Source organism: Cetorhinus maximus, unplaced genomic scaffold, assembly GCF_964194155.1.
Source record: "Cetorhinus maximus unplaced genomic scaffold, sCetMax3.hap1.1 HAP1_SCAFFOLD_680, whole genome shotgun sequence".
NCBI lineage: Eukaryota > Metazoa > Chordata > Chondrichthyes > Lamniformes > Cetorhinidae > Cetorhinus > Cetorhinus maximus.
This window is the reverse complement of record NW_027596622.1, coordinates 116,657-132,213: the sequence shown is the minus strand read 5'-3', so window position 1 is coordinate 132,213 and position 15,557 is coordinate 116,657. Positions and strand designations below refer to the sequence as shown.

General features: G+C 53.0%; 4 pseudogenes; all 4 read left to right on the top strand.

Moving 5' to 3' along the window:
* The first annotated feature begins 3,348 nt into the window (after nt 1-3,348).
* Nucleotides 3,349-3,529, top strand: LOC144674492 (U2 spliceosomal RNA; annotated as a pseudogene).
* A 3,346-nt stretch (nt 3,530-6,875) lies between these two features.
* Nucleotides 6,876-7,056, top strand: LOC144674491 (U2 spliceosomal RNA; annotated as a pseudogene).
* A 3,346-nt stretch (nt 7,057-10,402) lies between these two features.
* Nucleotides 10,403-10,583, top strand: LOC144674490 (U2 spliceosomal RNA; annotated as a pseudogene).
* A 3,346-nt stretch (nt 10,584-13,929) lies between these two features.
* LOC144674502 (U2 spliceosomal RNA) lies at nt 13,930-14,103 on the top strand (annotated as a pseudogene).
* The last annotated feature ends 1,454 nt before the right edge of the window (nt 14,104-15,557 follow it).

The following is a 15,557-nucleotide window of genomic DNA, read 5'->3' as shown; positions in this document are numbered from 1 at the left end:
CCTTTCCAGGGGATTTTCAATGCTAAAAATAGTTTTCTTACAAACATCTGCTTTCTTTACTTTTCAACATGTACATGTTCCAAAATCCAACTTTCTTTCTTTCTCTCTCTCTCTCTCTCTCTCTCTCTCACTCACTCACCCGCAGCAGCTACACACAAAAAACACGCACTCTCACCCAACACTCGCCGGCAGGGCCGGCAGCAGATTGGACGCTACGTCCAGATCCCTGATGGAAACAGTTAAGGATGCCAAGCTGCACGACGTCTTCAGCAACCCTGCAGACGGAGCGCAGCGTAGATACACCTGGTCGCGGCCAGACGGGTCCATTCGTTCCAGGATAGACTTCCTGTTTGTGTCCCGTGCATTCACAGTCAGATCCACCGAGGTCAAGCCGGTGTTCTTCTCTGACCACTGCCTCCTACTGGCGGACTGCCACTTGGAGGAAGACCTGAGGGTGGGCAGGGGGGCATGGAAGCTAAATGTGCAACTGCTGACCCCAGAGAACATTGAGGAGCTCAAGAGGGATTACAAAGGTTGGAGAACCGTGAAACCCCTCTTTGAGTCCCTGACACACTGGTGGGAAGCGATCAAGGGAAGCATCAAGAGGTTTTTCATCCTCAAAGGCACCCAGAAAGCTAGAAAGGAACAGAGGGAAATGTCCCGACTCCAGAAAAAGATGCAGAATCTGCTGCGGCTGCAGTCGATGGGGGTCGATGTCAAGGAGGAGCTCCAAGAGGTGAAGGGCCAGCAAGCCTCGCACTTTGCCTCGGAGGCCTCCAAGATCATCTTCCGTTCCAGAGTCCGCTCCGTGGAGCAGGATGAGACGTGCTCACGTTTCTTCTTCCAAAAGGTACACAGAGAGCGCTCTGTGATCAGCAGCCTGAAGGAAGAAGACGGCTCAGTAAAGTCATCACGGTCCGACATTCTGAGGATCAGCAAATCCTTTTATGCCGGACTGTATGACGTGAAGCCCACGGACAGCACGGCCTCCCAGTCCTTCCTGTCCTCTATCACGGAGGTCTTAGACCACAGTACGCGAGAGAGCCTGGACAAACCGCTAACTCCTGACGAACTGACTAAGGCCCTCGAGTCCTTCGAGAAGAGTAAAACCCCCGGAAGCGACGGCTTGCCGGCGGAGTTGTATTGGGCTCTGTGGGACTTGATCGGGCCAGACCTGCTAGGAGTGTACGAGAGTATGCTCCTGGCCGGTAGTATGTCAGAATCCATGAGGAAAGGCATCATCACCCTCATCTACAAGCACAAGGGGGAAAGGGAGGAAATTAGAAATTGGCGACCCATTTCACTGTTGAATGCGGACTATAAGATTCTGTCCAAGGTCATCGCCAACCGGGTCAAATCCGCTCTGGAATTGGTGATTCACCCTGACCAGACCTGCTCTGTGCCAGGCAGGAAGATCTCTGACAGCCTGGCGCTGCTCAGGGATACGATTGCCTATGTACAGGACAGGGGTGTGGATACCTGCCTCATCAGCTTGGATCAGGAGAAGGCCTTTGACAGAATATCGCACACCTACATGGGGGATGTGCTCTCCAAAATGGGCTTTGGGGAGGGAATTCGATATTGGATCCAACTGCTCTACATTAACATCAGTAGCGCAGTGTCAATCATTGGGTGGGAAACAGATAGCTTTCCGATTAAATCTGGAGTCAGGCAGGGCTGTCCTCTCTCGCCTGTCCTTTTCGTGTGTTGCATAGAACCCTTTGCCGAGTCCATCAGGAAGGATCCGGGCATAAGAGGAGTGACGATCCCAGGCAGTGGAGGCACTCAGGTAAATGCCTCCCTGTACATGGACGACGTCGCCGTCTTCTGCTCGGATCCGCTGTCGGTGCGCAGACTGATGCACATCTGCGACCAGTTCGAACTGGCCTCGGGAGCCCAGGTAAATCGTGGGAAGAGCGAGGCCATGTTCTTTGGGAACTGGGCTGACCGATCCTTTGTCCCCTTCACTGTCAGGGCTGACGGCCTGAGGGTGCTGGGGATATGGTTCGGAGGGACCGGGGCATGCGTTAGAAACTGGAAGGAGCGAGTGGCTATGGTGAAGAGGAAACTGGGCATGTGGGAGCGACGCTCCCTCTCCATTGCGGGTAAGAACCTGGTCATCAGGTGTGAGGTACTCTCGCTGTTGCTGTACGTGGCGCAGGTCTGGCCCATTCCAGACTCCTGCGCGACGGCGATCACTCGAGCCATCTTCCGCTTTATCTGGAGGTCGAAAATGGATCGTGTCCGCAGGGACGCGATGTACAAGCCTCTAGATAAAGGGGGAAAAAACGTGCCCAACATCGCCCTCATCCTGATGGCCACCTTTGTGTGCGGCTGCATCAAGCGGTGCGTAGACCCTCAGTACGCAAACACCAAGTGTCACTACGTGCTGAGGTTCTACCTGTCCCCGGTGTTGCGAAGGATGGGTCTGGCCACGCTGCCGCGGAACGCTCCAAGTAGTTGGACCGCGCCGTACCACCTGTCCCTGGTGGAAAAATTGATGCAGAAAAACACCTTTGACCACAAGTCCATCAGGCAGTGGTCAGCACGTAACGTCCTAGAGGCCCTGAGGGATAAGGAGAGGGTGGACCCTGTGGGATGGTTCCCCGAGCAGACTGTCAAAGTCATTTAGCAGAATGCCTCATCGCCAGAACTTTCCAACAAGCACCAAGACGTAGCTTGGCTGGTGGTGAGAAAGGCCCTCCCCGTCAGATCCTTCCTACACGCCAGGAAGCTCACCTCCTCTGCACGTTGCCCTCGAGGTGGCTGTGGTGGGGAAGAGACCGTTGTTCACCTCCTTGTGGATTGTGCCTTTGCAAAGAAAGTCTGGAGAGAGATGCAGTGGTTGCTGTCGAGGTTCATCCCGAGCAGCTCTGTGAGACAGGACTCTGTGCTCTACGGGCTGTTCCCAGGGACACACACCGAGACAAACATCAACTGCAGCTGGAGGATCATCAACTCAGTGAAAGAGGCGCTTTGGTCTGCCCGAAACTTGTTGGTCTTCCAGCACAAAGAGTTGTCCCCGACCGATTGTTGCGGACTGGCACAATCCAAAGTCCAGGACTACGTGCTGAGGGACGCACTAAAGCTTGGGGCAGCTGCCGCAAAGGCGCAATGGGGAAGGGTCGCTGTCTACGACCTTTCTACCACAGCGCACCGAGAGACTGGGAACTGTTTAGAGCCCCTCGGGCTGTACAGATCAAAATGAAAGGCTGTAAATGATTGTAATATTGTTTGTACTGATGCACCTGGTGATACATTTTGTAAAAGTTTAACCTGGATTGTACCCTTGTAATGTTGTTTTTGAAATGGTTTGGAATGTGATTGAAGATATTTTATGAATAAAGTATATTTTTACAAAAAAAAAAAAAAAAAATCTGTTCTTATCAGTTTAATATCTGATACGTCCCTTATCTGGGGACCATATATTAAATTGATTTTTGGAGCAGGGAGATGGAATAGGGGCTTGCTCCGTCCACTCCACGCATCGACCCGGTATTGCAGTATCTCTGGGAACGGTGCACCCTCCCCTTTCCAGGGGATTTTCAATGCTAAAAATAGTTTTCTTACAAACATCTGCTTTCTTTACTTCTCAACATGTACATGTTCCAAAATCCAACTTTCTTTCTCTCTCTCTCTCTCTCTCTCTCTCTCTCACTCACTCACCCGCAGCAGCTACACACAAAAAACACGCACTCTCACCCAACACTCGCCGGCAGGGCCGGCAGCAGATTGGACGCTACGTCCAGATCCCTGATGGAAACAGTTAAGGATGCCAAGCTGCACGACGTCTTCAGCAACCCTGCAGACGGAGCGCAGCGTAGATACACCTGGTCGCGGCCAGACGGGTCCATTCGTTCCAGGATAGACTTCCTGTTTGTGTCCCGTGCATTCACAGTCAGATCCACCGAGGTCAAGCCGGTGTTCTTCTCTGACCACTGCCTCCTACTGGCGGACTGCCACTTGGAGGAAGACCTGAGGGTGGGCAGGGGGGCATGGAAGCTAAATGTGCAACTGCTGACCCCAGAGAACATTGAGGAGCTCAAGAGGGATTACAAAGGTTGGAGAACCGTGAAACCCCTCTTTGAGTCCCTGACACACTGGTGGGAAGTGACCAAGGGAAGCATCAAGAGGTTTTTCATCCGCAAAGGCACCCAGAAAGCTAGAAAGGAACAGAGGGAAATGTCCCGACTCCAGAAAAAGATGCAGAACCTGCTCCGGCTGCAGTCGATGGGGGTCGATGTCAAGGAGGAGCTCCAAGAGGTGAAGGGCCAGCAAGCCTCGCACTTTGCCTCGGAGGCCTCCAAGATCATCTTCCATTCCAGAGTCCGCTCCGTGGAGCAGGATGAGACGTGCTCACGTTTCTTCTTCCAAAAGGTACACAGAGAGCGCTCTGTGATCAGCAGCCTGAAGGAAGAAGACGGCTCAGTAAAGTCATCACGGTCCGACATTCTGAGGATCAGCAAATCCTTTTATGCCGGATTGTATGACGTGAAGCCCACGGACAGCACGGCCTCCCAGTCCTTCCTGTCCTCTATCACGGAGGTCTTAGACCACAGTACGCGAGAGAGCCTGGACAAACCGCTAACTCCTGACGAACTGACTAAGGCCCTCGAGTCCTTCGAGAAGAGTAAAACCCCCGGAAGCGACGGCTTGCCGGCGGAGTTGTATTGGGCTCTGTGGGACTTGATCGGGCCAGACCTGCTAGGAGTGTACGAGAGTATGCTCCTGGCCGGTAGTATGTCAGAATCCATGAGGAAAGGCATCATCACCCTCATCTACAAGCACAAGGGGGAAAGGGAGGAAATTAGAAATTGGCGACCCATTTCACTGTTGAATGCGGACTATAAGATTCTGTCCAAGGTCATCGCCAACCGGGTCAAATCCGCTCTGGAATTGGTGATTCACCCTGACCAGACCTGCTCTGTGCCAGGCAGGAAGATCTCTGACAGCCTGGCGCTGCTCAGGGATACGATTGCCTATGTACAGGACAGGGGTGTGGATACCTGCCTCATCAGCTTGGATCAGGAGAAGGCCTTTGACAGAATATCGCACACCTACATGGGGGATGTGCTCTCCAAAATGGGCTTTGGGGAGGGAATTCGATATTGGATCCAACTGCTCTACATTAACATCAGTAGCGCAGTGTCAATCATTGGGTGGGAAACAGATAGCTTTCCGATTAAATCTGGAGTCAGGCAGGGCTGTCCTCTCTCGCCTGTCCTTTTCGTGTGTTGCATAGAACCCTTTGCCGAGTCCATCAGGAAGGATCCGGGCATAAGAGGAGTGACGATCCCAGGCAGTGGAGGCACTCAGGTAAATGCCTCCCTGTACATGGACGACGTCGCCGTCTTCTGCTCGGATCCGCTGTCGGTGCGCAGACTGATGCACATCTGCGACCAGTTCGAACTGGCCTCGGGAGCCCAGGTAAATCGTGGGAAGAGCGAGGCCATGTTCTTTGGGAACTGGGCTGACCGATCCTTTGTCCCCTTCACTGTCAGGGCTGACGGCCTGAGGGTGCTGGGGATATGGTTCGGAGGGACCGGGGCATGCGTTAGAAACTGGAAGGAGCGAGTGGCTATGGTGAAGAGGAAACTGGGCATGTGGGAGCGACGCTCCCTCTCCATTGCGGGTAAGAACCTGGTCATCAGGTGTGAGGTACTCTCGCTGTTGCTGTACGTGGCGCAGGTCTGGCCCATTCCAGACTCCTGCGCGACGGCGATCACTCGAGCCATCTTCCGCTTTATCTGGAGGTCGAAAATGGATCGTGTCCGCAGGGACGCGATGTACAAGCCTCTAGATAAAGGGGGAAAAAACGTGCCCAACATCGCCCTCATCCTGATGGCCACCTTTGTGTGCGGCTGCATCAAGCGGTGCGTAGACCCTCAGTACGCAAACACCAAGTGTCACTACGTGCTGAGGTTCTACCTGTCCCCGGTGTTGCGAAGGATGGGTCTGGCCACGCTGCCGCGGAACGCTCCAAGTAGTTGGACCGCGCCGTACCACCTGTCCCTGGTGGAAAAATTGATGCAGAAAAACACCTTTGACCACAAGTCCATCAGGCAGTGGTCAGCACGTAACGTCCTAGAGGCCCTGAGGGATAAGGAGAGGGTGGACCCTGTGGGATGGTTCCCCGAGCAGACTGTCAAAGTCATTTAGCAGAATGCCTCATCGCCAGAACTTTCCAACAAGCACCAAGACGTAGCTTGGCTGGTGGTGAGAAAGGCCCTCCCCGTCAGATCCTTCCTACACGCCAGGAAGCTCACCTCCTCTGCACGTTGCCCTCGAGGTGGCTGTGGTGGGGAAGAGACCGTTGTTCACCTCCTTGTGGATTGTGCCTTTGCAAAGAAAGTCTGGAGAGAGATGCAGTGGTTGCTGTCGAGGTTCATCCCGAGCAGCTCTGTGAGACAGGACTGTGTGCTCTACGGGCTGTTCCCAGGGACACACACCGAGACAAACATCAACTGCAGCTGGAGGATCATCAACTCAGTGAAAGAGGCGCTTTGGTCTGCCCGAAACTTGTTGGTCTTCCAGCACAAAGAGTTGTCCCCGACCGATTGTTGCGGACTGGCACAATCCAAAGTCCAGGACTACGTGCTGAGGGACGCACTAAAGCTTGGGGCAGCTGCCGCAAAGGCGCAATGGGGAAGGGTCGCTGTCTACGACCTTTCTACCACAGCGCACCGAGAGACTGGGAACTGTTTAGAGCCCCTCGGGCTGTACAGATCAAAATGAAAGGCTGTAAATGATTGTAATATTGTTTGTACTGATGCACCTGGTGATACATTTTGTAAAAGTTTAACCTGGATTGTACCCTTGTAATGTTGTTTTTGAAATGGTTTGGAATGTGATTGAAGATATTTTATGAATAAAGTATATTTTTACAAAAAAAAAAAAAAAAAATCTGTTCTTATCAGTTTAATATCTGATACGTCCCTTATCTGGGGACCATATATTAAATTGATTTTTGGAGCAGGGAGATGGAATAGGGGCTTGCTCCGTCCACTCCACGCATCGACCCGGTATTGCAGTATCTCTGGGAACGGTGCACCCTCCCCTTTCCAGGGGATTTTCAATGCTAAAAATAGTTTTCTTACAAACATCTGCTTTCTTTACTTCTCAACATGTACATGTTCCAAAATCCAACTTTCTTTCTTTCTCTCTCTCTCTCTCTCTCTCTCTCACTCACTCACCCGCAGCAGCTACACACAAAAAACACGCACTCTCACCCAACACTCGCCGGCAGGGCCGGCAGCAGATTGGACGCTACGTCCAGATCCCTGATGGAAACAGTTAAGGATGCCAAGCTGCACGACGTCTTCAGCAACCCTGCAGACGGAGCGCAGCGTAGATACACCTGGTCGCGGCCAGACGGGTCCATTCGTTCCAGGATAGACTTCCTGTTTGTGTCCCGTGCATTCACAGTCAGATCCACCGAGGTCAAGCCGGTGTTCTTCTCTGACCACTGCCTCCTACTGGCGGACTGCCACTTGGAGGAAGACCTGAGGGTGGGCAGGGGGGCATGGAAGCTAAATGTGCAACTGCTGACCCCAGAGAACATTGAGGAGCTCAAGAGGGATTACAAAGGTTGGAGAACCGTGAAACCCCTCTTTGAGTCCCTGACACACTGGTGGGAAGTGACCAAGGGAAGCATCAAGAGGTTTTTCATCCGCAAAGGCACCCAGAAAGCTAGAAAGGAACAGAGGGAAATGTCCCGACTCCAGAAAAAGATGCAGAACCTGCTCCGGCTGCAGTCGATGGGGGTCGATGTCAAGGAGGAGCTCCAAGAGGTGAAGGGCCAGCAAGCCTCGCACTTTGCCTCGGAGGCCTCCAAGATCATCTTCCATTCCAGAGTCCGCTCCGTGGAGCAGGATGAGACGTGCTCACGTTTCTTCTTCCAAAAGGTACACAGAGAGCGCTCTGTGATCAGCAGCCTGAAGGAAGAAGACGGCTCAGTAAAGTCATCACGGTCCGACATTCTGAGGATCAGCAAATCCTTTTATGCCGGATTGTATGACGTGAAGCCCACGGACAGCACGGCCTCCCAGTCCTTCCTGTCCTCTATCACGGAGGTCTTAGACCACAGTACGCGAGAGAGCCTGGACAAACCGCTAACTCCTGACGAACTGACTAAGGCCCTCGAGTCCTTCGAGAAGAGTAAAACCCCCGGAAGCGACGGCTTGCCGGCGGAGTTGTATTGGGCTCTGTGGGACTTGATCGGGCCAGACCTGCTAGGAGTGTACGAGAGTATGCTCCTGGCCGGTAGTATGTCAGAATCCATGAGGAAAGGCATCATCACCCTCATCTACAAGCACAAGGGGGAAAGGGAGGAAATTAGAAATTGGCGACCCATTTCACTGTTGAATGCGGACTATAAGATTCTGTCCAAGGTCATCGCCAACCGGGTCAAATCCGCTCTGGAATTGGTGATTCACCCTGACCAGACCTGCTCTGTGCCAGGCAGGAAGATCTCTGACAGCCTGGCGCTGCTCAGGGATACGATTGCCTATGTACAGGACAGGGGTGTGGATACCTGCCTCATCAGCTTGGATCAGGAGAAGGCCTTTGACAGAATATCGCACACCTACATGGGGGATGTGCTCTCCAAAATGGGCTTTGGGGAGGGAATTCGATATTGGATCCAACTGCTCTACATTAACATCAGTAGCGCAGTGTCAATCATTGGGTGGGAAACAGATAGCTTTCCGATTAAATCTGGAGTCAGGCAGGGCTGTCCTCTCTCGCCTGTCCTTTTCGTGTGTTGCATAGAACCCTTTGCCGAGTCCATCAGGAAGGATCCGGGCATAAGAGGAGTGACGATCCCAGGCAGTGGAGGCACTCAGGTAAATGCCTCCCTGTACATGGACGACGTCGCCGTCTTCTGCTCGGATCCGCTGTCGGTGCGCAGACTGATGCACATCTGCGACCAGTTCGAACTGGCCTCGGGAGCCCAGGTAAATCGTGGGAAGAGCGAGGCCATGTTCTTTGGGAACTGGGCTGACCGATCCTTTGTCCCCTTCACTGTCAGGGCTGACGGCCTGAGGGTGCTGGGGATATGGTTCGGAGGGACCGGGGCATGCGTTAGAAACTGGAAGGAGCGAGTGGCTATGGTGAAGAGGAAACTGGGCATGTGGGAGCGACGCTCCCTCTCCATTGCGGGTAAGAACCTGGTCATCAGGTGTGAGGTACTCTCGCTGTTGCTGTACGTGGCGCAGGTCTGGCCCATTCCAGACTCCTGCGCGACGGCGATCACTCGAGCCATCTTCCGCTTTATCTGGAGGTCGAAAATGGATCGTGTCCGCAGGGACGCGATGTACAAGCCTCTAGATAAAGGGGGAAAAAACGTGCCCAACATCGCCCTCATCCTGATGGCCACCTTTGTGTGCGGCTGCATCAAGCGGTGCGTAGACCCTCAGTACGCAAACACCAAGTGTCACTACGTGCTGAGGTTCTACCTGTCCCCGGTGTTGCGAAGGATGGGTCTGGCCACGCTGCCGCGGAACGCTCCAAGTAGTTGGACCGCGCCGTACCACCTGTCCCTGGTGGAAAAATTGATGCAGAAAAACACCTTTGACCACAAGTCCATCAGGCAGTGGTCAGCACGTAACGTCCTAGAGGCCCTGAGGGATAAGGAGAGGGTGGACCCTGTGGGATGGTTCCCCGAGCAGACTGTCAAAGTCATTTAGCAGAATGCCTCATCGCCAGAACTTTCCAACAAGCACCAAGACGTAGCTTGGCTGGTGGTGAGAAAGGCCCTCCCCGTCAGATCCTTCCTACACGCCAGGAAGCTCACCTCCTCTGCACGTTGCCCTCGAGGTGGCTGTGGTGGGGAAGAGACCGTTGTTCACCTCCTTGTGGATTGTGCCTTTGCAAAGAAAGTCTGGAGAGAGATGCAGTGGTTGCTGTCGAGGTTCATCCCGAGCAGCTCTGTGAGACAGGACTGTGTGCTCTACGGGCTGTTCCCAGGGACACACACCGAGACAAACATCAACTGCAGCTGGAGGATCATCAACTCAGTGAAAGAGGCGCTTTGGTCTGCCCGAAACTTGTTGGTCTTCCAGCACAAAGAGTTGTCCCCGACCGATTGTTGCGGACTGGCACAATCCAAAGTCCAGGACTACGTGCTGAGGGACGCACTAAAGCTTGGGGCAGCTGCCGCAAAGGCGCAATGGGGAAGGGTCGCTGTCTACGACCTTTCTACCACAGCGCACCGAGAGACTGGGAACTGTTTAGAGCCCCTCGGGCTGTACAGATCAAAATGAAAGGCTGTAAATGATTGTAATATTGTTTGTACTGATGCACCTGGTGATACATTTTGTAAAAGTTTAACCTGGATTGTACCCTTGTAATGTTGTTTTTGAAATGGTTTGGAATGTGATTGAAGATATTTTATGAATAAAGTATATTTTTACAAAAAAAAAAAAAAAAAATCTGTTCTTATCAGTTTAATATCTGATACGTCCCTTATCTGGGGACCATATATTAAATTGATTTTTGGAGCAGGGAGATGGAATAGGGGCTTGCTCCGTCCACTCCACGCATCGACCCGGTATTGCAGTATCTCTGGGAACGGTGCACCCTCCCCTTTCCAGGGGATTTTCAATGCTAAAAATAGTTTTCTTACAAACATCTGCTTTCTTTACTTCTCAACATGTACATGTTCCAAAATCCAACTTTCTTTCTTTCTCTCTCTCTCTCTCTCTCTCTCTCACTCACTCACCCGCAGCAGCTACACACAAAAAACACGCACTCTCACCCAACACTCGCCGGCAGGGCCGGCAGCAGATTGGACGCTACGTCCAGATCCCTGATGGAAACAGTTAAGGATGCCAAGCTGCACGACGTCTTCAGCAACCCTGCAGACGGAGCGCAGCGTAGATACACCTGGTCGCGGCCAGACGGGTCCATTCGTTCCAGGATAGACTTCCTGTTTGTGTCCCGTGCATTCACAGTCAGATCCACCGAGGTCAAGCCGGTGTTCTTCTCTGACCACTGCCTCCTACTGGCGGACTGCCACTTGGAGGAAGACCTGAGGGTGGGCAGGGGGGCATGGAAGCTAAATGTGCAACTGCTGACCCCAGAGAACATTGAGGAGCTCAAGAGGGATTACAAAGGTTGGAGAACCGTGAAACCCCTCTTTGAGTCCCTGACACACTGGTGGGAAGTGACCAAGGGAAGCATCAAGAGGTTTTTCATCCGCAAAGGCACCCAGAAAGCTAGAAAGGAACAGAGGGAAATGTCCCGACTCCAGAAAAAGATGCAGAACCTGCTCCGGCTGCAGTCGATGGGGGTCGATGTCAAGGAGGAGCTCCAAGAGGTGAAGGGCCAGCAAGCCTCGCACTTTGCCTCGGAGGCCTCCAAGATCATCTTCCATTCCAGAGTCCGCTCCGTGGAGCAGGATGAGACGTGCTCACGTTTCTTCTTCCAAAAGGTACACAGAGAGCGCTCTGTGATCAGCAGCCTGAAGGAAGAAGACGGCTCAGTAAAGTCATCACGGTCCGACATTCTGAGGATCAGCAAATCCTTTTATGCCGGATTGTATGACGTGAAGCCCACGGACAGCACGGCCTCCCAGTCCTTCCTGTCCTCTATCACGGAGGTCTTAGACCACAGCACGCGGGAGAGCCTGGACAAACCGCTAACTCCTGACGAACTGACTAAGGCCCTCGAGTCCTTCGAGAAGAATAAAACCCCCGGAAGCGACGGCTTGCCGGCGGAGTTGTATTGGGCTCTGTGGGACTTGATCGGGCCAGACCTGCTAGGAGTGTACGAGAGAATGCTCCTGGCCGGTAGTATGTCAGAATCCATGAGGAAAGGCATCATCACCCTCATCTACAAGCACAAGGGGGAAAGGGAGGAAATTAGAAATTGGCGACCCATTTCACTGTTGAATGTGGACTATAAGATTCTGTCCAAGGTCATCGCCAATCGGGTCAAATCCGCTCTGGAATTGGTGATTCACCCTGACCAGACCTGCTCTGTGCCAGGCAGGAAGATCTCTGACAGCCTGGCGCTGCTCAGGGATACGATTGCCTATGTACAGGACAGGGGTGTGGATACCTGCCTCATCAGCTTGGATCAGGAGAAGGCCTTTGACAGAATATCGCACACCTACATGGGGGATGTGCTCTCCAAAATGGGGTTTGGGGAGGGAATTCGAAATTGGATCCAACTGCTCTACACTAACATCAGTAGCGCAGTCTCAATCAATGGGTGGGAAACAGATAGCTTCCCGATCAAATCTGGAGTCAGGCAGGGCTGTCCTCTCTCGCCTGTCCTTTTCGTGTGTTGCATAGAACCCTTTGCCGAGTCCATCAGGAAGGATCCGGGCATAAGAGGAGTGACGATCCCAGGCAGTGGAGGCACTCAGGTAAAAGCCTCCCTGTACATGGACGACGTCGCCGTCTTCTGCTCGGATCCGCTGTCGGTGCGCAGACTGATGCACATCTGCGACCAGTTCGAACTGGCCTCGGGAGCCAAGGTAAATCGTGGGAAGAGCGAGGCCATGTTCTTTGGGAACTGGGCTGACCGATCCTTTGTCCCCTTCACTGTCAGGGCTGACGGCCTGAAGGTGCTGGGGATATGGTTCGGAGGGACCGGGGCATGCGTTAGAAACTGGAAGGAGCGAGTGGCTATGGTGAAGAGGAAACTGGGCATGTGGGATCGACGCTCCCTCTCCGTTGCGGGTAAGAACCTGGTCATCAGGTGTGAGGTACTCTCGCTGTTGCTGTACGTGGCGCAGGTCTGGCCCATTCCAGACTCCTGCGCGATGGCGATAACTCGAGCCATCTTCCGCTTTATCTGGAGGTCGAAAATGGATCGTGTCCGCAGGGACGCGATGTACAAGCCTCTAGATAAAGGGGGAAAAAACGTGCCCAACATCGCCCTCATACTGATGGCCACCTTTGTGTGCGGCTGCATCAAGCGGTGCGTAGACCCTCAGTACGCAAACACCAAGTGTCACTACGTGCTGAGGTTCTACCTGTCCCCGGTGTTGCGAAGGATGGGTCTGGCCACGCTGCCGCGGAACGCTCCAAGTAGTTGGACCGCGCCGTACCACCTGTCCCTGGTGGAAAAATTGATGCAGAAAAACACCTTTGACCACAAGTCCATCAGGCAGTGGTCAGCACGTAACGTCCTAGAGGCCCTGAGGGATAAGGAGAGGGTGGACCCTGTGGGATGGTTCCCCGAGCAGACTGTCAAAGTCATTTGGCAGAATGCCTCATCGCCAGAACTTTCCAACAAGCACCAAGACGTAGCTTGGCTGGTGGTGAGAAAGGCCCTCCCCGTCAGATCCTTCCTACACGCCAGGAAGCTCACCCCCTCTGCACGTTGCCCTCGAGGTGGCTGTGGTGGGGAAGAGACCGTTGTCCACCTCCTTGTGGATTGTGCCTTTGCAAAGAAAGTCTGGAGAGAGATGCAGTGGTTGCTGTCGAGGTTCATCCCGAGCAGTTCTGTGACACAGGACTCTGTGCTCTACGGGCTGTTCCCAGGGACACACACCGAGACAAACATCGACTGCAGCTGGAGGATCATCAACTCGGTGAAAGAGGCGCTTTGGTCTGCCCGAAACTTGTTGGTCTTCCAGCACAAAGAGTTGTCCCCGACCGATTGTTGCGGACTGGCACAATCCAAAGTCCAGGACTACGTGCTGAGGGACGCACTAAAGCTTGGGGCAGCTGCCGCAAAGGCGCAATGGGGAAGGGTCGCTGTCTAAGACCTTTCTACCACAGCGCACCGAGAGACTGGGAACTGTTTAGAGCCCCTCGGGCTGTACAGATCAAAATGAAAGGCTGTAAATGACTGTAATATTGTTTGTACTGATGCACCTGGTGATACATTTTGTAAAAGTTTAACCTGGATTGTACCCTTGTAATGTTGTTTTTGAAATGGTTTGGAATGTGATTGAAGATATTTTATGAATAAAGTATATTTTTACAAAAAAAAACAACCTGTTCTTATCAGTTTAATATCTGATACGTCCCTTATCTGGGGACCATATATTAAATTGATTTTTGAGCAGGGAGATGGAATAGGGGCTTGCTCCGTCCACTCCACGCATCGACCCGGTATTGCAGTATCTCTGGGAACGGTGCACCCTCCCCTTTCCAGGGGATTTTCAATGCTAAAAATAGTTTTCTTACAAACATCTGCTTTCTTTACTTCTCAACATGTACATGTTCCAAAATCCAACTTTCTTTCTTTCTCTCTCTCTCTCTCTCTCTCTCTCTCTCACTCACTCACCCGCAGCAGCTACACACAAAAAACACGCACTCTCACCCAACACTCGCCGGCAGGGCCGGCAGCAGATTGGACGCTACGTCCAGATCCCTGATGGAAACAGTTAAGGATGCCAAGCTGCACGACGTCTTCAGCAACCCTGCAGACGGAGCGCAGCGTAGATACACCTGGTCGCGGCCAGACGGGTCCATTCGTTCCAGGATAGACTTCCTGTTTGTGTCCCGTGCATTCACAGTCAGATCCACCGAGGTCAAGCCGGTGTTCTTCTCTGACCACTGCCTCCTACTGGCGGACTGCCACTTGGAGAAGGACCTGAGGGTGGGCAGGGGGGCATGGAAGCTAAATGTGCAACTGCTGACCCCAGAGAACATTGAGGAGCTCAAGAGGGATTACAAAGGTTGGAGAACCGTGAAACCCCTCTTTGAGTCCCTGACACACTGGTGGGAAGCGATCAAGGGAAACATCAAGAGGTTTTTCATCCTCAAAGGCACCCAGAAAGCTAGAAAGGAACAGAGGGAAATGTCCCGACTCCAGAAAAAGATGCAGAATCTGCTGCGGCTGCAGTCGATGGGGGTCGATGTCAAGGAGGAGCTCCAAGAGGTGAAGGGCCAGCAAGCCTCGCACTTTGCCTCGGAGGCCTCCAAGATCATCTTCCGTTCCAGAGTCCGCTCCGTGGAGCAGGATGAGACGTGCTCACGTTTCTTCTTCCAAAAGGTACACAGAGAGCGCTCTGTGATCAGCAGCCTGAAGGAAGAAGACGGCTCAGTAAAGTCATCACGGTCCGACATTCTGAGGATCAGCAAATCCTTTTATGCCGGATTGTATGACGTGAAGCCCACGGACAGCACGGCCTCCCAGTCCTTCCTGTCCTCTATCACGGAGGTCTTAGACCACAGTACGCGGGAGAGCCTGGACAAACCGCTAACTCCTGACGAACTGACTAAGGCCCTCGAGTCCTTCGAGAAGAGTAAAACCCCCGGAAGCGACGGCTTGCCGGCGGAGTTGTATTGGGCTCTGTGGGACTTGATCGGGCCAGACCTGCTAGGAGTGTACGAGAGTATGCTCCTGGCCGGTAGTATGTCAGAATCCATGAGGAAAGGCATCATCACCCTCATCTACAAGCACAAGGGGGAAAGGGAGGAAATTAGAAATTGGCGACCCATTTCACTGTTGAATGAGGACTATAAGATTCTGTCCAAGGTCATCGCCAACCGGGTCAAATCCGCTCTGGAATTGGTGATTCACCCTGACCAGACCTGCTCTGTGCCAGGCAGGAAGATCTCTGACAGCCTGGCGCTGCTCAGGGATACGATTGC